Source organism: Equus caballus, chromosome 13, assembly GCF_041296265.1.
Source record: "Equus caballus isolate H_3958 breed thoroughbred chromosome 13, TB-T2T, whole genome shotgun sequence".
Taxonomy (NCBI): domain Eukaryota; kingdom Metazoa; phylum Chordata; class Mammalia; order Perissodactyla; family Equidae; genus Equus; species Equus caballus.
Window position 1 is genome coordinate 31,220,719 of NC_091696.1, and position 21,459 is coordinate 31,242,177.

A 21,459-nucleotide genomic window follows, 5' to 3' on the forward strand; every position below is an offset into this window, starting at 1 on the left:
GTAGGGTAAAACAGCTTTATGGATAGTATTATTCAAAGACCATCTTGTTTTTATTTCTCTTTGCTTTCTTGATCTGCCAAAAGCTGGAGGAGGTAGGTCAAAGTTTTCCTCTTCAATAGAATTCTTTCCATTTTCACTTGTGTTTCTGATAGTTTTTGTTGTTATAAAGTTTGATTCTATGTTATTCATCTCAAAAAGATTCGTGACAGTTATATTTTCATTGTGGAACTGTGGATTTTATCTTTTGTCAAGCTAAAATGGCTATTTTTCCCTAGTGAATGCTTTTGGCTTTGAATTCTGTTTTTTCATATTTAATACTGCTATCCCAGCTTTCTTTTGTTTGTGTCCCCTTGATGTATCTCTTTCTAGCCTTTTTCTTTGAACTTTTTCCTGTCTTTCTGTTAGGTGCACATCTGGTAAGAACAGTCTGGTTAGAGTCTGTCTTTTGGTGAGTCCTGAGGGTCTTAGCCAAGAAACATTTATTTCTATAATGAATACATTTGATCTCATGTCTCTCTTTTTGTTGAATGCTTTCAATTCTTTATTTCTTTTTTCTTTAGACATTTTCTTTGTTTTTATCTTTTACCATATGGATTAGGTTTTATTTCTTTTTTCTTAACTACTGATTTAAAAAGTATACACACTGCTGATAATTCTGTTTTTCGTACTTGGACTTCTGTTTCTCTAATGACGGTGAAGAGCGATACGGTGTCCAGTGCATCTTCCCTGGTAGGAGGAGGAGATTAGCTGCAGGTGAATTCTGTTTTTAATGCATATTTGTAACAATAATTGCTGCTCGATCCCTTGCTTAGTTGGTTTCGGTACTAATTGCAAGTCCCTTTAGTCCACTTTCCCCCCATTTTTATCCATATCTTGGCTGGCTTTGAACACGGGAAACAGTGGTGTATGTGCTGGCCACTAGCTGTGCGTCAGATCTCGTGCAAAATGCTGGCATGCAGTGTAAAGAGGGTGACTAGGCAGGTTCCTGCTCTTGTGTAACTTCTGGTTGTGTGTATGTTTGTGCACAATGTGTGAACTCCTGTGTGAGTGTGTGTGTGAACCAAACACAAGGAAGCTAACCCATCCCCCTTTGAGGAGGGACATCTGAGGGGACTTGAAGAGTGAGAGGAACCAGGAAACGGGCAGGCAGAGGAAATGGCACGTGCAAAGGCTCTGCATAGGGACAGAGCTTGGCGAGTGGAAGGAATGGAGAGAAGGTGCATGTGGCTGGAGTGTAGTGAGCCAGGGAGAGAGGTGTGGGGTGACTTGGGAGAGAGAGCAGAGACAAGATCAGGGCTTTGTAGAAGCGGAGGTCGCCTTTATCCTCAGTGCACACGCTCTACTTCTTAGCTCTTGTTTACCTAACAGTAGCTTTCCGTGGCCTTTGCATACTAATGACAGTGTGGCTGGTACAGAATCTGCAGGTTTCGACCTTCCTTCTCAACATCCTGCAGGCATCACTCCATGTTTTCTGGCATCTGGTATTGAGGAAGAAATGTTTGAAGTCATCCCGATTTTTTATTTGTGGGCAACTTTTCTCCCCCCTGAATTCTGGTATGATTTTTCCCCCATTCATTCTCAAAGTAGAGAATTTCATCACAAAATATATAAATGCTGGTTTTTAATTGGCTGGGTACTGTTTTGTTCAGCTTAGGGAGACTTGATTGTATTATGTTTTCAGTTATTTCTACCATTCCGTTTGTCCCAGGCTCTTCTTCAGGCACACCACTTATTTGTAGGATTGCTTTCTCTTCTCTGACCTCTGTGTCTGTTGTTTTCTCTCTCATAACCTTAATGCTCTTTTTGTCTCATTCTTTTGGAATTTATCCTGCTTGGTGTTCTCTGAGCTTCCTGGATCTGTGGTTTGGTGTCTGGTGTTACTTTAGGAAATTCTCAGTCATTATTGTTTCAACTATTTCTTCTGTTCCCTTCTCTCTTTCTTCTCCTTCTGGTATTCCCATTACACACATGTTACACCTTTTGTAGTTGTCCCACAGTCCTTGGATATTCTGTTCTGGGTTTTTTTTTTTTTTGTCTTTTTTTCTCCTTGCTTTTCAGTTTTGGAGGTTTCTATTGAGATATCTCAAGGTCAGAGATTCTCTCCTTAGCCGTGTCTGGTCTCCCAACCAGCCCATCAAAGGCATCCTTCCTGTCCGTTGCAGTGTTTTTGATTTTTCGCATTTCTTTTCAGTTCTCTCTTAGCATTTCCCTCTCTCTGCTTACATTGCCCATCTGTTCTTGCACGCTGTCTGCTTTATCCATTAGGGCCCTTAGCATATGGATCATAGTTATTTTCAATTCCTGGTCTGAGAATTCCAACATCCCTGCCATTTCTGAGTCTGGTTCTGATGCTTGTTTGTCTCTTCAGACTGTTTTTGCCTTTTAGTGTGCCTTGTAATTTTTTCTTGATAGCCAGACACGATGTACTGGGTAGAGGCGGCTGCTGTGAAAGCCTTTGTAACGTGGTGGTGTGGTGTGGGGAGGGCCTGTGATGGGTCTCAGTCTTTGTGGGAGCCTGCGCCCCTGGGCCGTGGATAGCCTGCGTGCTTCTCAGTGCCCTCCCTGTCAGGTGGCACAGGATGGCTGGAGGGGCTGGGGTTGGGCATTGTCTTTCCCCCAGGTCAGTTAGGCTCTGATAAAACCACAGCAGGTTAGGCTGTGATTAACTGGCTTCTCCTGAGGGCAGGCTTGGTTAAGAAGAAGAGAATGCTCTAGCGAATTTCAAAATGGTTCCTTTTCCCCTCCCCCTCCTGAAACATGAGAGGCTTTTTCTCTGATATTCACTGTGAGGACCTGGGAGAGTTTCTGGAGGTCAAATTCGTGGTAAAAGTGTGGGGACCCCGATGATTGGGTCCCCCTGGAGTTTTCGTCTCTTGGACTTGTCTGCTCTGAGCCTCCAGCAACTTGGCAGTTTCAGCCCGGGGCTCCTTGACCTGGCGCTGGCTCACGTGGTGCCATCTGCTCCACGTCTGTGCTCAGGGAAACTGTGATTCTTTGTGGCCCTCATTTCCCCAGTTTTGGAGGCAGCAGTTTGCCCTGTGACCTCACTTCTCTTAGGGATCTAAGACGAGTTGTTGACTTTTCAGTTTGCTCAGCTTTTTACGTGTTGTTAGCACGGGCTGGTGACTTCCAAGCTTCTTACATGCCGGGCTGAAAACCAGGAGGCCTGTCTCATTCTTTTGCATTCTAAAATAGTTTAGAAAGTTTGTTCTCCAGCTTTTGGTATCTCTGAACATTCAAGAGAGAGACCTCCAAGCCCCAAATCCTTTTTTTTTTTTTCTTGAGGAAGATTAGCCCTGAGCTAACATCTTTGCCAATCTTCCTCTATTTTGTATGCGGGATGCCTCCACAGCATGGCTGACGGGTGGTGTAAGTCCATACCCGGGATCCAAACCTGCAAACCTGGACCACCAAAGCAGAGCACGTGGAACTTCAACCACTCGGCCATGGGGACGACCCCCCATCCTTTTCTACTCTAGTGGGAGAGGCAAGACTATGCTAGACCAGCTCTGAGGGCGCCTTGGCCTAGCCTGGGAGGTCTCCTTGCTCGCTCCCCTGTGCCCCTGCCTGTTCTGTTTGGCCTCTAAGGGGGGAAATGTGGTGGTCCCACTAAAGCAAGAGGAGGCGCGAAGCCCGAGTGTCAGTTCCAGCTCAGAGGAGCAGAGACACAAGAGAGAGCAAAACCCTCTCTGCCCCTTGAGCCCTGCTTTGCCGCGTCCCTGACTGGCATCAAAGTGCGTCCTCTCGGCAGTGGTTTCAGTTTCTGGAGCTGAGTGTCACTCACACTCTGCATTGCGTTGTTGATCCAGTTTCCTGTGGTGTCGAGTCTGCTCTTTGCTGCTTCAGGTGTGTATTGGGCGCTGCTTTTGCATTTTATGTTCCTTGATGGGCCTTTCTCTCCTTCCTTGGCTCCCGTTTCACCTGGACGGGCTTTCTGGCAGCCCCCCTTGATGAAATCCGTGGTCTTCTCCTCCAATGGCCGAGGCTTTGTTACAGAGTTTGTATTTCCTTAGGGACACAAACAAATGCTTTCATGAATTATCTTGGGCTTCCTGTAATAAGTACATTTCAAAGACACGCTTCTGTTCTCTACCTGGAGTGTGTCACTCGTCTGCTTAGGCTGTAACGTTGTCCCCAGTGCCTTATTTGTGACTACTTCTCTGCGTTTCCTCATCCTTGGCTGTGGAAGGTCTCTCCGGGCCTACTTCTCACGCGTAAATGGGGGGGCGGGGCCGAGTTCTCTCGAACTCTTCTCGCTTTTCACCTGGCTGCTCTTAGATTCCTGCTCACGCATCTTAAGTGGTCCTGATGGTTGGCATTTCTATCACTAAGCCGATTTCTATTTTTTTCAGGATTTATTTACATTTTGTGACTTTGCTAGCTGGAGGTGGGATCTCCTTTGATCACCTGCTGGTAGTTTGAGTATGGAAAAGAGGATTTACCTCCCTGTTATATGAAGTACTCTCTAGTTCCTTTCTTAGAAGAGATGGTTAATGTGAACTCCAGTTCTCACGGCACACCATGCCTGCTTGCTGCTTGTCTTTGCCCAGTTTTACTTCAACTCAAGATGCAACGCACTGTTGCCCATCCGCTTAGGCTGTCATCCGTGTGCCCTCGCTGAGATCGCGGAGGCTGGATGGATGGCAGCCAGGGGGTGAACAGTCCTGGTCTCCACAGAAAGTGACTCATGTGTTACAGAGGGTGGGCGCCATCTCCACCAGACCCAGTGATGCCACTGACCTAGGGTGGTAGAACCCATTGGGTCTTCTTGGTGCAAAGATAAGTTGATTGGGGGGCCAGGCCCGTGGCCCAGTGGTTAAGTTCGTGCACTCTGCTTCGGCGGCCCAGGGTTTTGCTGATTCGGATCCCGGGTGTGGACATGGCACCGCTCATCAGGCCATGCTGAGGCGGCGTCCCACATAGCACACCCAGAGGCACCTGCAACTGGAATATACAACTATGTACTCGGGGGAACTTTGGGGAGAAGAAGAAGAAGGGAAAAGATAAGTTGATTAGGAAATTCCTTTTGGTCCGGCAGAAATCATTGACAATGGCCCAGTTTCTAGTCCCCTTGTAACATTTCACCGCTTTGTGTGTCTCCTTGACATTTCGATTGAAAGATGGATAAGGGGAACAAATCGCACATCCCTGGTCCGCCACCAGTCTTCACCCAGAAGCCCCCATCCTCTGTTGAGCGTGGGTTTTGATATAGAGGAGGGAAAGTGTGTAGACATTAGACATTGCCACTGGATTTAGAATCAAGAAGATATGAGTTGGAATTTTGGCCCATTTATTCATTTGTTTACTCACTCATTCACTCATTCATTCCAGGACCATTTATTAAGCTCTGAATATACACTAATATCAGATGCTTTGTCCTGATAGGTAGGTACTGGAGATAAAAGAGAGATAGCATTGAGTCTCTGTCCTGCGAGGAATTCTTCCACTGTGGCGTCTCGTATTACCCATCAGTACAATGAGGATGAAAATAGAAGGGTCTAAAGGGCTGTTGTGAGGTGGGAGGCTGCCACACAGTCAGGGGCACCGCAGCCCCTGGCGCCGGGTGCATGTGCTCGCTTGTTGCTTTCAGGTCCCAATCAGGCACTTGGAATTCAGAGGGAGGGTCTGGGATGGGGACACTGTTGGGAAAAGAGAGATTGGTTAGATCTTCACTGGTTCCAAGAAACACCCAGGCAGCACCGCCCTGCTGGTGTGTGGTGGGGGGCCGGGGGCTGCCTGTGGGTCCCCGCTCCTGCCTGTGCAGGGGGCCGGCGCTCAGCGGAGGGAAGGCTCCTTCTGGCACTGTGCGACTGCCTGTGTCTCTTCTTAGGTTGCTGGAAAGCCATCTGTTATTGAAATGTTATTCATTCCTTTGTTAGAAACTTTTTTGAGTGCATACGGTATGCATTTTGGTAGTGATGAAAATGACAGGGTCTCTACTCTTACGAACTTTCAATTCTTTTTTGGAGGGGAGTGGTGAGGCAGCAAACAAACAAATAAATAAGATGGTTTTAGAGAGTGAGAATTACAGTGAAAGAAGGAAAACATCGTGTTGGGATGGAGGCGAGCGCGAGGCTGCTTTGGTTTGGGCGGTCAGGGCAGGGAGGCCTCTCTGGGGAGGCCTGAATGTCGAAAGGGAGCCTCCCAGTGAGGATCTGCAGAAAGAGTATCGGGCAGAAGGAGCAGCAGTGCAAAGGCCCTGAGGTGGAGCAGGGAATTGAAAAGAGGGAGGTATGACTGGGGGTCAAGTTAGGAGGCAATTGTAGTGGTCCACACAAGATGGTAGATTAGCTGGGGGGGTGGGCAAGGAGGAGGGGGTGGGCATGGAGGAGGGGGTGGGCATGGAGGAAGTGGGCATGGGGGGCGTGTGTGGAGGAGGGGGTGGGCATGGAGGAGGGGGGCATGTGTGGAGGAGGGGGTGGGCATGGAGGACGGGCGTGTGTGGAGGAGGGGGTGGGCGTGGAGGAGGGGGCGTGTGTGGAGGAGGGGGGCGTGTGTGGAGGAGGGGGGCGTGTGTGGAGGAGAGGGTGGGTGTGGAGGAGGGGTCGTGTGTGGAGGAGAGGGTGGGCGTGGAGGAGGGGGGCGTGTGGAGGAGGGGTTGTGTGTGGAGGAGGGGTCGTGTGTGGAGGAGGGGGTGGGCATGGAGGAGGGGGGCGTGTGTGGAGGAGGGGGGCGTGTGTGGAGGAGGGGGTGGGCATGGAGGAGGGGTCGTGTGTGGAGGAGGGGGTGGGCATGGAGGAGGGGTCGTGTGTGGAGGAGGGGTCGTGTGTGGAGGAGGGGGTGGGCATGGAGGAGGGGGGCGTGTGTGGAGGAGGGGGTGGGCATGGAGGAGGGGTCGTGTGTGGAGGAGGGGGTGGGCATGGAGGAGGGGTCGTGTGTGGAGGAGGGGTCGTGTGTGGAGGAGGGGGTGGGCATGGAGGAGGGGGGCGTGTGTGGAGGAGGGGTCGTGTGTGGAGGAGGGGGTGGGCATGGAGGAGGGGTCGTGTGTGGAGGAGGGGGTGGGCATGGACTAGGGGGGCGTGTGTGGAGGAGAGGGTGGGCATGGAGGAGGGGTCGTGTGTGGAGGAGGGGTCGTGTGTGGAGGAGGGGGTGGGCATGGAGGAGGGGGGCGTGTGTGGAGGAGGGGGGCGTGTGTGGAGGAGGGGGTGGGCATGGAGGAGGGGTCGTGTGTGGAGGAGGGGGTGGGCATGGAGGAGGGGTCGTGTGTGGAGGAGGGGGTGGGCATGGACTAGGGGGGCGTGTGTGGAGGAGAGGGTGGGCATGGAGGAGGGGTCGTGTGTGGAGGAGGGGTCGTGTGTGGAGGAGGGGGTGGGCATGGAGGAGGGGGGCGTGTGTGGAGGAGGGGGGCGTGTGTGGAGGAGGGGGTGGGCATGGAGGAGGGGTCGTGTGTGGAGGAGGGGGTGGGCGTGGAGGAGGGGGCGTGTGTGGAGGAGGGGGGCGTGTGTGGAGGAGGGGGGCGTGTGTGGAGGAGGGGGTGGGCATGGAGGAGGGGTCGTGTGTGGAGGAGGGGGTGGGCATGGAGGAGGGGTCGTGTGTGGAGGAGGGGTCGTGTGTGGAGGAGGGGGTGGGCATGGAGGAGGGGTCGTGTGTGGAGGAGGGGGTGGGCATGGACTAGGGGGGCGTGTGTGGAGGAGAGGGTGGGCATGGAGGAGGGGGGCGTGTGTGGAGGAGGGGGTGGGCGTGGAGGAGGGGGGCGTGTGTGGAGGAGAGGGTGGGTGTGGAGGAGGGGGTGTGTTTGGCGGAGGGGTGGGCGTGGGCAGTGTTTTGCAGGAAGGCCGGGCAGGACTTGGTGAGGCCAGCAAAGGAAGGAGAGGAGTCAGAGGTGACCCCTGGGATTTGGCCTGAGAAACTGGTGGGAGATGAGCAACAACATGAAGGAACAGGTTCAGGGAGAAAAGCCAGATTTTGGTTTGGGGCATATTAAGGGATAGATCCTCATCTTTGCTTCTGAACTGCTGAGGACCGAGGACGGCAGTCCCCGCTGTTGTGTGTGTGAGAATGTGTGTGCAGGCGTGTTCTGCTGAGGACCAAGGACGCCAGTCCGCACTGTTGTGTGTGTGAGAATGTGTGTGTGGGCGTGTCCTGCTGAGGGTTTCTCAAGCTTGGCGCTGTGGACATTTTGGATGGGGTCGGTCTTTGTTGTGGGGGGCCTTCCTGTGCGCTGAGGTGTTTAGAAGCCTCTGTGGCCTCTACCAACTAGATGCCAGTAGCACTCACCCTTTGGGTGACAAAATGACAATCAGAATGTCTCTGGGCATTGCCAAATGTCTCCCGGGGGACAAAATCGCTCCTGGTTGAGAACCAACATGAAGTCTTCCCATGGACATTTACTGTTGTCATAGGAAGAAGTGGAAAACACATAGCACACGTGCCAGCACCCCCACAACAATGGCCGACACCCGTAGTTGGTCACATTACTTTTTCCCACAAATCTCAAATACCGCCTCAGAATCCTTCTTAACACAGCTAACCAGTAGCCATTATCAATGACTGGGATTGATAATGAGATGAAACCCACTTATTCTCCCTGTTCTAGGGTTAAAAGAAAAAGAACCTAGAATGCTCTCTGTGGCCCACACATTGATTTGCAGTAAAATCCTAGACAGCAGTCTTTATCCATCTGTGCCTCAGTGTCCCTGCATGTCAGATGAAAGCAATTCTAACTGCTTTCTATGGACCCGACTGAGCCTTAAGTGGGAGGATCAATGAGATCATCTTGGTAACTCAATTTGAGTTTTGGAGGCGGGTAGAATATTACAGAAATGCGCAGCGGGATCATTATCTCATGGGGTTTTGTGAAGGTGAACCTGTAAATAATTAGAAAACATTTAGCTGTTATAAAGTGCCAGGTTTAATAATGGAATAATGAAAAAGGAAGGCTCTCAGAAGCGGGCGGGCAGGTTGGAGGCCTGGCAGCCGGCCTCTCAGGCTCTCACCGGGAGGATGGAGTGGTGGTGCTCAAGGCCACGGGGATCTGTGCATAATGTTTTGTTCAGGTTTCGTGTAACCATGGAGACAGACTTTTCCCGGACTTCTTTCCATGGCGTTGATTCCACACTCCTGCACATATGTGACACCGCATGCACGTCCCCTCTTCCCTCTACCCAGTTCCTTCCGACTTGGACAGAAGCGAGGAGTCAGAGGAGACCCTAGAGAGGGACAGCATCGTGGAACCTGTCTGCCGGGGTTGTGGGTTCAGGTCCTGCCTCTGCCCCCTCCTGAGCGTTTGATGGCGAGTGGCTCGGCCTCTTGGAGCCTCCATGTTCTCATCTGTAAGTTGAAGATAAAGTACTTATCGCTTGCAAGGTTCTCGGGGGTCCACCTCCGTTTGCAGTGGGGGAGAGCTCTGAACTCTCAAGAACTCAGAGAATGTGGCCTCACTTGCTACATTGTTATGTGGACCTCAGGAAGCCAGAATTACAGTAATCAGAACGCTGGATTAGAAACAAACAAAACAACGCAACCAAACAAAACCCTTTTGGGGGCCGTGCTCTCCTCTCCCAGTAGGTCTATGCATGGCCTCCCTGTGTGTTACACATGTATTTAGTAAGAGCCCTTGAGAGCTGGACCACCCAAGAACCAGAGCCTGGCTCTGGCAGCCTGCAGCTCGGAGCGCCTGCCTGGGCACGCGCCTCAGCTCTAGCCCTCCCGGGTGTGGAACCCCAAGACACTGAACTTCTCTGCGCCTTAGCTCCTGTCTGTAAAGTGGGATCATAGTAGTTCCTACCACAGGCTTGTTGTTACGAAGATTAAATGGATTGATATTTGAAGCTTTTAGTTAGGACCGTGTCTGGCTGTCTAAGTGTTTATTAGTCAATTAGTCAGTGATATCCACTTTCTGGAAAGGTTGTTACAAAGCCGTGGGCAGGATGGGGAGAAGGGGCCCTAATGTGGGTGCGGGTGGCTGGGCACAAGGGGCGGGGCTGGAGGTGGTAGGAGGAGCTGTCCTTGGTGCTGACGCGGACACATTTAATCCATGACTTGCAAGAGGGAGTCGGGGCACTTTGATCAAAACATGTAGCTATCAGGCGGCCGGGGGAGGACTCCGGGTGCAGAGAGGTGGGGAGAAGCTGGCGGTGGCTGCATCTCACTAGGGGAAATGTTAGATGGAAAAACGTAATGTGTGGTACTCAGCTCCAAAGAGCAAAGTCCAGCAACATGTCACAGACTTGGCAAGGCTTTGGTTAAATGTGAATTTGATATGAGAACAGAGCCTGGCACATAAAGAGTTTTTATATTATTATTGTTATTGTTGCTGCCGCTGCTGTTGTTGCTACTGTTATTTTGTGCCAACAGTAAAAAATGGCTTCCCAAAACCAGAATGTGACCTTGGGTTACATCAATAGAAACATTATCTATAACGTGAGGGAGGTGTGGTCCCTCTGTTCTTTGCCACAGCAGAGGCACACCTGAAGCATTTGGGTTCAGTTCTGGGTGGTCTGAATGGGGGACTTGAATGAACTGTCGTGGATCTTCTGGGGAGGAACCAGGTGGGTAACTTATTCATAGGGAAATGAGGCTGTGTCTTATTCATCCATTAATGGCTTGCAATTTTAAGAGTTAAGAAAGATATAAAGAGAAATTCTGCCCTTGTGGAGTGCACAGTCTTCTAGGGAGTGTAAGCCAGGCGTGTGACTCTCATAGACAGTGGGAAATGCAGCTCACAGTGTGTGTGGGACTCAGCTGTGGGGAGAAGCATTTCAAGCCCAGGAAAGAGAAGAATAGGAGGGGGAGTGGTCTTGGGGCATCTGGGAGCTGTCTTGAAATGTTTTAAGGGCTTCTTTGGGGGGAAAAGTGTCCTGGCTTGTCCCTAGAGACCCCAGAGTCACTGTCAGAGGGAGACAGTGCTGGCGAGACCTAGTAGAGGGAAGCCCAGCTCCAACCAGCCTGGGCTGCCGGGTTCCTGCCTTAGTGGGTCTCCCAGAAGCTGACTGTGAAATGAGGATTCACGTGCCGGCAGCCTAATTGGGAGGAGATGCCAGAAGTCCTGATGAAGAAGGGGCGCCGTGAGACAGCACAGGCAGGGCGACTGGTGCAGTGTGTGTTCCCGAGCAGGTCAGCTGTGGGCAACGTGGAGCCCCACGGAGGACTCTGGGAGATGTCCCTGAGACTTGAGGGAGTCGGGCATTTACCCGCCAACCGCCCCTGGCCATCATCTGAGGGCGGCGCTCACTTCCTCCCCGCTTGTTCTGGGTGCTGGCTGAGCCCGCGCTGGGGCTAGAGGACGCGCTGGGGAGTGGCGAGTGCCAGGAGCACGTGGGTGGCGTTGGCAGCTGGCAGTGAGTTTCCAGAATGGGGTTAGGTAGGTAGTGCGGGAGCTGGGCGGTCTGCCCTGGGCGATGCGGGGTCTTCAGGGCATTTTGAAGGTGTTGCCCACTTGAGAGGTGCTGTAATCTCAGACTTTGCTACCCTGTGGCTGATCGGGGGAGCGTGGAGGTGGGTGGACTTGGAGGAAGGATAACTTTTCAAGTGGTTTTTGTTTTTTCTAAACCACCCACTCCAGCCTCACTCTCAGGCTAATTCCACACATGGGGGCCCACTCAGATGCTGTTGGTCAAAAGTGCCCGGTTTGCCGACCCAAACGAATCCTACAGTGATTGACAGTGTTTTCCCAAGAGGGTGTGGCCTCTTGGCGAGGAGGTGGCCCAGTGAACCGGGAGAGCCCAGCTCTCGTCCCAGCTTTCTCCTTTGCGGGCTGGGAGACTCCAGACAGGTCACTTTCGCTGGGGCGGAGGGAGCACAGATTCCCCGTCTGTAAAATGAGGGGTTGCCTCGAGCTCTAATTCTAGAGCTGACATTTTCAGTCTCTGGAAAAGCTTGAATAAGACCTTAAAGTAATTTATTATTTGAGCTGCCTTTAAACTACAAAGACCCTGTGTGGAAATCGGGGCTGTTATCGTGGCGTGCCAAGCACTCCCTGATACGTTATGAATGAGTTGTGGCCCCATTAAAGCCCCTTGTGAGGGAGCACGCGTGAGCTGTAACCACCGGGATGCGGGAGGGGGCGAGCCGATGAGAATAACGACTGTCACTGGGATGTGCCACTGAAGAGCTAGCAGCTGGCATTCCCATGAGAGCGGGATCCTCACCTACTTTATTTTACTTTAAAAGGCACCATAAAAAACCATTTAATATACATACTCTTTAAAAAAATATAGCTGTAATTAGCATGCATGGAGGAGGGGAGAGAATGTATCTATGTGCTGGGCACTCTCCCCTTTTGCAGCTGGGGAAACTGGCCATCAGAGAAGGTCGGTCATTTGCCTGGGACAGGGGTTCTCAGCTGGGGTGAGTCTGCCCCCAGGGGACATTTGGCAATGTCTGGAGATGTTTTTGGTTGTCACGCCTGGGGGTGGCAATCAGTGGGTAGGGGCCAGGGACGCTGCTAAACACCTGATGGTGCACGGATGGTCCAGACAGAGTGACCCAGCCCCAAAGGTCACGAGTGCCAAGGCTGAGAAACCTGGAGTCACCTGCCGGCATCCCCCGAGTCCTCCCCCTGGCCTCTCGGTTGCCTTTGACACCACCCAGTCCTGCCTGGGCCCCTGTGGGCTCCGTCTCTGATCTCGAAGGTGGGCTGATGCTTCGAGCTGAGATATTACTGACGATTTTTTGTTTTAGATCCCCTGAGAAGGTGGTAAAGGCTGTGGGCCTTCTCTCTTCAACAATTTCCCACTTTCCACTGCACTATTTTCTCTTCTTAATATACTCTTTTATAGTCTGCTTTTCCATTAATTATTGTCATAAACATTTCTCCACATTTCTGCACTCTTAATAATGATCATTATTAAAGGTTTCATACTACTTCGTCCTATTCACAAAGCGCTGTTTCCTGAGTCATTCCTGAGTTGCTGGACATTTATTTTATTTCTTTGGTTCCTAACAGTTTAGTACCACAATGATTATTTTCTTGAAGAGGAATTATTTCCTTAAGACAGTTGTCCTGAGGTTATTTGTCTTTCTCTTTCTCCTTCTCCCTCCCTCAGTTTTCCATCTCTCTCTGTCTCTCTCCCTCCTTCTCCCTCCCTTTCTCTCTCTCCCTCTTTCTCTCTCTCCTCCCTTCCTCCCTCCATTCATTCCTTCCTTACTTTATTTGATTTAATTAAAAATTTTGGGGATAATAATATATGCACATGATTTAAAATCCAAAGGTATAAAACAATGCACAGTGAAAGGTCCCCCTATTCCCAGCCACCCACTTCCTCTCCCAGGGGCAACTATTGGCAGCATTTTTCAAGTATTTGTCTATACTCGTTTTTATAAATGATGTCACACTCTGCCCCCTGTTTTGCCTGTGAGTGCACGTGGGAGCAGACTTCCTTTAGATGGGGGTGGTAGTGGAGAAGGCCTCTTTGAGGAGGTGACATTTGAGTGGAAACCTAGAGGATGGTAAGAGTGGAAGGAAGAGTGGTACAGGATGAAGACAAACAAGTGCAAAGGCCCTGGGGTGGGAATCAATTGGCAGATTTGAAGAACCCTAAGGAGGTCAAAGGGGCAGTTGCAGAATGAGAGGTCAAATTGCTTGGGAAGGACCTGGTCATGCAGTGCCTTATTGGCTGTGGCATAAAATTTGGACTTTATCCTAAATATGCTGGAATGCTTTTGAGGGCTTTTAAGCAGGGAGGTGAAAGGATATGATTTGCATTTAACAAAAGAGCCTTCTGACGGATGAGTGGAGAATATTGGATAGAAGCAGAAACAGGAGGGTTAACAGACGATGGTCCAGGTGAGAGAGGCTGGTGGCTTGGCCTCAGGGGAGATGGAGACAGCTGCACAGATCCCGGGTGGAGCGTGAAGGTGGAGCCGATAGGATCTGCTGGCAGCTTGGATGTGGTGTGAGGGAAAAGAGGCTGAAGGCAGCTTCTAGATTTTTATACTGAACAAATGATTGCGTCCGTTGCTGAGATGGGGAAGATTGAAGTGGAAACAGATTTTGTTTTTGTTTACTTATTGTTTAGTGGAAGGGGAGGGATCTTGAGTTCAGACCTGGCCGTGTTCATTTGTTATGTCTGTGCGACAGCCCAGAGGCAATGTCAACTGGATTGGGTGGAGGAGAGGGGGGAGGAAGGTGGGAGGGATAACAAAGTGCGTCCCAGGGGTCAGAGGAGTGAGCCAGGCTGGAGGTCATGGAGAGGCCGCCGGCCCCAGGACGGGCTGCGGTTACCTGGGGAGCCCTTAGTGTGAACATCAGGACAGGAATCTGTTAGTCTCACCCTAACTGCACCAGCTCTGCACATTATCATTTATTTTTGTTATTTATTTCGTAACTTTCTAATTTTCAAAGCAAACATGGCCTGCAGTGAATTTAGAGGCCTTGTGTGGCTGCCTGTGGGATCTGGGTTCTAGGAGCTTCCTTTCTTGTTTGAGTGGCCCTGCCTAATTTGGGGTGGGAATCCAAGTCTGCCCGATGCCCGAATTAAGGAAAAAAGCCTTTCTGGTTTTCCCGTCACATCCAGTGTGAGCGGCCGTTTCTCCTGCGAGTCAGGGTGCTCACTGGAGGGGAAGTTTCGGGAAAGAGGCAGTCCTGCCTCTCCTCTTTCAGGTGCCTCCTGAGTGCCCAAGAGACGCAGGTCCCCCGATCCTACCACAGTGAGTTCCAGGTGCTTTTTCATTATACATCCTCATTTTTTCTACTTTCAGCTTATTTTCCTTTCCAGTGGGGTTATAATTCTTGTCAAAGCTCAAGAAGCCCCAGGACCCCAGGACCCATTTGTTCCGCTCTGACGTCAGGCGTGGAGTGGAGAATTGCATGCTCTCCTGGAGTGGCTGCTTTTTGGAGATCGGCATGGAGTTCTGTGGGGAACGGCGCTCTGCACATCCAGAAAGCGCGTCTCGTGCTTGCGTTAGCATTTACATGAGGTGGCGCTAACTATTCATGGCGCACTGTCTGCCTGCCGGGCCAGAACCGGGCTTGTCTCTCAGGCCGCGTCAGCTGGCTCCAGAGAATCTGGAATCTTCAGGTAGGTGAGAAGTTACGGTCACCTCTCTGGTCAAGCCTCTCATTAATGGACACGTGGACGCATCCATTTATAACCTAGAGGGGCCCCTTCCCTGTGTCCTGAGTTCCTGGTATGGGCACTGGGACACAAATGTGAATAAAGCAACTTGTTTGGTTGCAAGTGACAGAATCCAACTCAAACTGGCTTAAGCAAAAAGACGAATTTTTATTGGCTTATGTGAGTGAAGAGGTAGGATGGCTTCAGGTTCAGTTAGATCCAGGCGCTCATATGATGTTGACAGGATTCAGTGTCTCTCTCTGTTTCTCTGTACCTCCTTTTGTCTCTCCTTCTGTTTCTGGTTTTATTTTTTTCCTCTCTATCTCCCAGAGTTCTCCTTCCTTAGTTGGCTTCACTCCAGGCAGCCCTCTTCATGTGGTAGCCCCCAACAGCTCCATGTTTTTATCCCCCCACTTTAGCACCAGTAAACCTCCCAGCAAGGGCTCATTAGCCAGGTTTGGGTCACTTGCCACCCCTAAGCCTGCCATCATGTGGGATGTGGCTCCGCCAGGCTGGGCATGGGTCATCCACTCATCTCTGGAGCTGGGGGTGGGGTCAGCCTCAACAGAACCTCATGGACCTCATGAACCTTTTGTGGTCCCCAAAGGAAAGTCAAGATGCTGCTACCGGAGCTGGGAGCTTGGATGCTGGCAGGCAGAACCACAGACGAACACCTCACTACCCTCCTCTAAGAGCTTCTTCATGCCTCTGTGCCTTTTATGCACAGTTCCCTTCTGAAATGGCCCCCACCTGGTCCTCCTGGAAAATTCCTTCTTCCTCTTCCTTCAAGGCCGTGAGGCTCCCTCCAGCTGTGACCTGGTGTACCTGACCATGCCCTGCTCTGTCTCCACAGCTCACAAACAGTGTGAAGTCCTCTGTCCGCTCATGCTTGGTCGTAACCGCCTGCTTCCCAGTGGATGTGCAGTATGCAAGAGGGCAGCAAGGCCTCAGTATTGTGTGCTTGGCAGGCCACCTGGAGACTTATAGGGGTCTCCTACATGTCCTTCAAGCCTTACCTCAAGGTCAATAATGCCTCCTTGATAAAGCTTCCTTGTCCCTCAGAGAGGTGGTTAGCCACTCCTCCTGTGTGCTCCTGTTAGTACGGTGAGAGAAAGGGGCTGTAAATTAGACTACGCCAGGCTACTCCCTGTTGATGGAGAAATTCGTACCCTGTCCCCACCTCCGGTGCAAGGAGGCCTGGAGAGTCTTACGGTGAGGCGGACAAACTCTGAGAGCAACCCATCATAAGTAAGCTGTCTGGGGGATGGGCCACTCCAGGTACCTGAAAATTCCAGTGACAGGCTTAGCTGGAGCCCTCTGGTTCCCAACCCTTCTTAAAATCCATCTGAGATAAATCAGAGCCCCTTAGGGCTGTAATGTGCTGAATGGCACAATGGATGCATTCTTGGGATCTTTGACCTTGACCGGCCTCACCAGCAGCCTCCTGAACGCAAGCCTTCCTTGCATGGGTCTGGGAGTGTAGATGGTATAGGAGATTGAGGAGAATGCCGACTCGCAGAGGGCGTACCCCGGAAGTTGTTTGCAAAGTACATTTTTAGTTGAACTTTTTTTCACAGCTCACATTCTCTGCCAAATTCTCCTTCAGGACAGCACAACCAATCACACAACACAAACACACACACACACACACACACATCTCATCCTTGTGGTTTGAGAGTTTGGAGTATTTGGGATCCAGTACTAGAGTCAGATTCTGACCTAGTCAAGAGTTGCATCTTAAACTTCATTTGGCTTTCACCTCCCAGCCATTCTCCATCCGTTTATTCATCCATTACACATCCATCACCCATCAATCCATCACTCACTCATCCATCATCCATCCATTTATCCATCTGTCTTTTATCCATCCACTGTGCACCCATCACCCATTAATCCTTCCTCTTTCATCCCTCCATCTCTCCATCACCACCCATCCATTCATCCGTCCACAGTCCATGTCCATCATCCATCCATCCATCCATCCATGCACCCATCTATGCACCCATCCAGCAATCCACTTACCTATCATCTATAAAACATCCGTGTAACAGATATTCATTGATGCCTCTGCTGTGCCAGGCACGGCTTTAGGCAGTGGCCTCCTCAGGTGGATAAGAAGATTGCTGCCCTGGAAGAGCAAAATATAGGGAGAGAGAGAGATACCAAAACAAAGATAATTCAGAAAGATACAGGTGGCCCCATCTCCCCCTGGTGTCGGCCATTTACTTTGTGCTGACGATTCCCACTCACATAGAATACACTTATGTGCAAACAGTGAAAATGGCAGCAGTTCACATTTGTTTGGTTCTTCATACACTGCTTTCTCAAGACTCTTTTGCGTCTGAGGACAATTCTTTGGGGGTAGGTATTTTTATCTCTCTTTCTCAGATGAGGAGCCTGAGGCCCAGAAAGGACAGGGCCCGCCGAAGGCCCCTGGGTGGGGCGTGGTGCAGAGGGAGCTCAGATGGGGCTTTGGCTCCTGAACCCATGCTGTGAGGCAAGGCACTCTCTGCAGCTCCCCTCCCGGGATTGAGAGTGTGTCCCTCAGCTGATGCAGGCTGTGTGACAGCTGGTGGTGTCACAGAAGGCTGCTGGCCCCCGGGTGCCTGCCGTCCATCACCCTCTGAAACTTACCTGGGCCTGCATGAGAGCCTGGCTCACTGTTGGTCGCCTCTGTAGGCTCCCTGAAGCCGAGGCCTCCCCTCTCTAACCACTGACTTTTTGGCCATAGGGAGCCATAGTAGCTGTATGGAGAGGGAATTCCTGCATATGCCTGGGGCATATAGCACAGAGGTTAAGCAGAGGGCCTATTAAATCTCCTCCAGGTAGTATGGACTGCTCTGAGCCTGAGGCTGCTCTCTCCTTGAGCAAGTGCCAGGGAGGCACTGAAGACCCAGCAGTGCTGAGCAGAGACTTCCTCCTTGGTGCTGATAGAAGGACAGGAGGAGCATTAAAAAGGGGACAATTTGTTGTCTCTGAGAGTTAAAAGCTTAGGCTCTGAAACAAAACTGTCCAGGATTTAAATTCTTGGGCACGAATGGGTGCTAACTCTTATTAATATGACTCTTATCACGACCATGGACAGGTTGAAAAGCCACCAACAGAATAATGTGGTGAAGAGTTCACACTCTGGAATCATAGAGGCCCATGTTCCAGTCCCGGCTTCGTGCCCTGTGAGCTCTGCACTTTGAAAGTGACTTACCCTCTGCGCGCCTCAGTTTACCCACCTGCAAGATCAGGATGAAAAGAATAAAAATGTACTCAACGCTAGGGAGCCTTTGCCATATGACTGGCACTGTCGTAGGCAGTAGCCATTAATAACCCACTCGGCCTTCACAGCCCCGTGAGCTGGGGCCTGCGGTCACCCCGCGGGGCAGATAAGGAGACTGGGACAGCACGAAGGGCAGGGTTCTGCCCAGAGCCCCACAGCCAGTGACTGGCAAAGGTGGGATTCGAACCTAGGCTGCCTGGCTCCCGAGCTGCTCACAGACTTATTTGGAAAGATCCATGAGATGAGACATGTACTTAGCTGAATGCCTGGACTTAGTGGCACAAAATAAACAGAGCTGATACTGCTGCTGATGACATTAGTTGAGGCTCCTTCTGCTTCTAATGGTGGAAACCCTACTAGCTTAAGTCAAGCAATGGATTTGCTCTTATAAATGACAAAGTCTAGGTGGCATCAGGTTCAACTGGACATAGGGGCCCAAAAATGTCACAGAAGGCTCTTTCTTATCCTGGATTGACTCTCTCTGTATTGGTTACATCCAATACGTTACCCACCAGCTATATAGGGCTATTAGATTACAAGCAGAAATGAGTGAAAATAAGGTTTAAATTAAACCAAAAATAAAATTTAAATTTCAGTTCCTCATTTGTACCAGCCACATTTCACATACGTGTTAGTGGCCACTGTCCTGGGCAGTGCAGAACGCTTCCATCATTGCTACCGTATTGGACTATGCTGTTCCCTGGGAAGGCTGGTGTGGCCACTTGTAAGTCCTGCGCTCACACCCCACCTGCTTTGCAACCCTGGAGGGAAGAGCATGTCTTTCTGCAGAAAAGCTCTGGCAGAAAAGTCTCAGAGAAGGCTCTCATTGGCCTGTTTGTGTCACATGTCCATTCCTGAGCCAATCGCCATGGCCTGGGGGAGTAGAGTACTCTAACTGGCTGGCCTAAATCATGTGCCTACCCTGTGGTGGGGTGGGCAGGCCTGCTTAAACCACGTGGAATGTGTTCTGGAATGGAGGAGCGGGGAGGCTGGGGAGTGAAAAATAAGGTACTGTGATGGATGGTATTATTTATCCACAATTATTCATTTCCTCCCACCCCTGCCACGTGTCTCTGGATGCTGTGTGTACTTCCCCACCCCCAGAGACTTTGGATTTGGTCACGCTGATGGCGGTGACCCTTGAAATGCGAGCGGATGGGACGTCTAAGCTTGGTAAACCTCTGCTCTCCTTTAGCTTCTGCCCTCTGTCATGAGAACACAATGCCCCCGATAGTGGCTGTTTCTTCTGCTTGGTCCCTGAGGGAGAAGACACGGGGAGACCAGTGCGGCCAAGCCCCGCTGAGCCCTGGTGAGCTGAGCCGCCCTGCTGCCCTCACGTAACAAGAACAAGAAATAAACGTTTGGTCCTGAAAGCCACTGAGATGCCAGTACTCTGTCGCTGCGGCAAAAGCAGCCTCGTACAGACCCTGGTCCTCTTCCCCCGGCCCCGTCCTGCTTCCTGCTCTGCCCAGCTCTTCGGGCTTCTGCCGAGGCCACACAGTAGCATGTGGCAGATCCACACACCAGTGAAGAGCCACCTTGGGCCAGAGTCGAAGAGCTCCTCTCCTGATTTCTCTCAAGCTCGCTGCCGTTCATTCAGTAGAAATGGTTTCTGAGCTCCTGCGATGTGCTGGGGCGGAACTGCAATGTCTCAGGAGACCCGGTCCGTGCCCTTGCTGTGCTCACGACTGGAGGGGGAGTGACTGGTGAGTAGGGCAGGACAGCCACGGGATGGGGCTCTGGCAGACTCAGGCCCGGGACGGCCTGGGAGCTCAGTCGGTGGAGCCCGGGCTGGCCTGGGGCCCAGGGCACTGTGCTGTCTGATGAGTTCCTTTAGAAAGGACCCTGGATAGAAGTGAGTTCTCCAGTGCAGGTCATCCAGTGAGACTGAAGGACTCGAGAGAGTCTCCTTTCTGTAGCAAGGAGCTTTCTTCCCTGAGCTCATTATCCTCCAGGCAGTGCCTGTCATGGCATTCCTCTGCCGGGGCTGTGGGTCACATTCTACTCCTGATGCAGTCCCTGGGGCCATGAGAATGGTGGGTGCATCACACCCAACTGTCAGCCCTCTCCTGTCCTAACACACTGTTCTCTGACTTCAGACCTTGGTGGTCCTAATTATAAAAGGATGACTGGGGATGTGGGTCCCGGCTCTTTCGTAGGGTCCTGGGCAAAGGCCCAGCTCTCTCTCTCACTCATTTATTCATTAATTTATCAGACAAATAGAAAGCCAGTTGTGTCCAGTTTTGGGGATGGGGCTCCAGGGATGGTTAAGATACAGTCAGCCCTTCCAGCCTGGACTGGGTGTGGGCCCAGGGGAACCAGGGAGGGTTTTCTCCAGCAGGCGGCACTTGAGCTGGGCCTGGGAGGATGGGTGACAAAGCAGACAAAGCAGAGACGACGCACAAGCAGAGACGTGGAGGTTGTCAGGGGACTGCCTGTGGAGGGGGCTGCTGTCCATGCCTGCCCCTCTTTGGGGTAAACACGGCAAACATGGACCGTCAAGAGTTCCTGTACGGGGGGTGTCAGGCTCTCCCACCACCCTGACCCCTGCTGTGCTCTGGCGGGCACTCCAGCCCCTCACCTCCTTTCTCCTGATGCGCTTACCATGCCGCAGGCACAAGGCAGCTCCGAGCAGGCACAGGACAGGTGACTCCTGGTTCCCTTGCTCTTGCGGGAGCCCTAGCCTTCCCCATGTGGACTGCCGTGGGACCACGACTCTTTCTGCTCAGTCCTGCAAGGTTTGCTTTCAGGCCCCTCGTGTGGGGCTTTCTCTTGATTCTGGAGAGGAGCACTTGTCACAGCCACAGTCATAACGGCCTGAGCCCCCAGGGGGAAGCCAGGCTGCTGTGATCACAACACTCTGGTTTCTCAAACACCTACTATGTGCCAGTCCCTTTCAAGGTCATGCCTTTGGTAAATTTGAGAACCCCCGACTCTGGGCATAGAGGGTGGGTTCGACTGCAGCCCACTCACAGCCTCAGGTAAGGGTCCTTGCTTATGCACAACCTGAACTTCTGTGCTTGGCGGCCCTGGGCCCTGTCCAGTCGATATCTCATTTAATCCTCATAACAGTGGTAGGAGGTAGGTATGTTCCTTTTTCACACCTGTTTTACAGTCAAGGAAACTGAGTCTTTGAGAGCTTCAGGAACTTGTTAAGGTCATCTAGCCAGCAGGTGTAGGAGCCACTTCACA

At 51.5% G+C, this 21,459-nt stretch overlaps 1 protein-coding gene and 1 long non-coding RNA gene across 3 annotated transcripts in view; one reads left to right on the plus strand and one right to left on the minus strand.

Moving 5' to 3' along the window:
• GSG1L (GSG1 like) overlaps positions 1-21,459 on the plus strand; it is a 219,235-nt gene that overhangs the window by 16,961 nt on the left and 180,815 nt on the right. The window lies entirely within an intron of this gene.
• LOC111767517 (uncharacterized) lies at positions 14,625-17,527 on the minus strand. Its single transcript, XR_002799240.2, has 3 exons — positions 17,247-17,527; positions 17,019-17,124; positions 14,625-16,089 (listed from the first exon to the last, which is right to left on the minus strand). It is a non-coding gene; the product is annotated as an uncharacterized lncRNA (long non-coding RNA).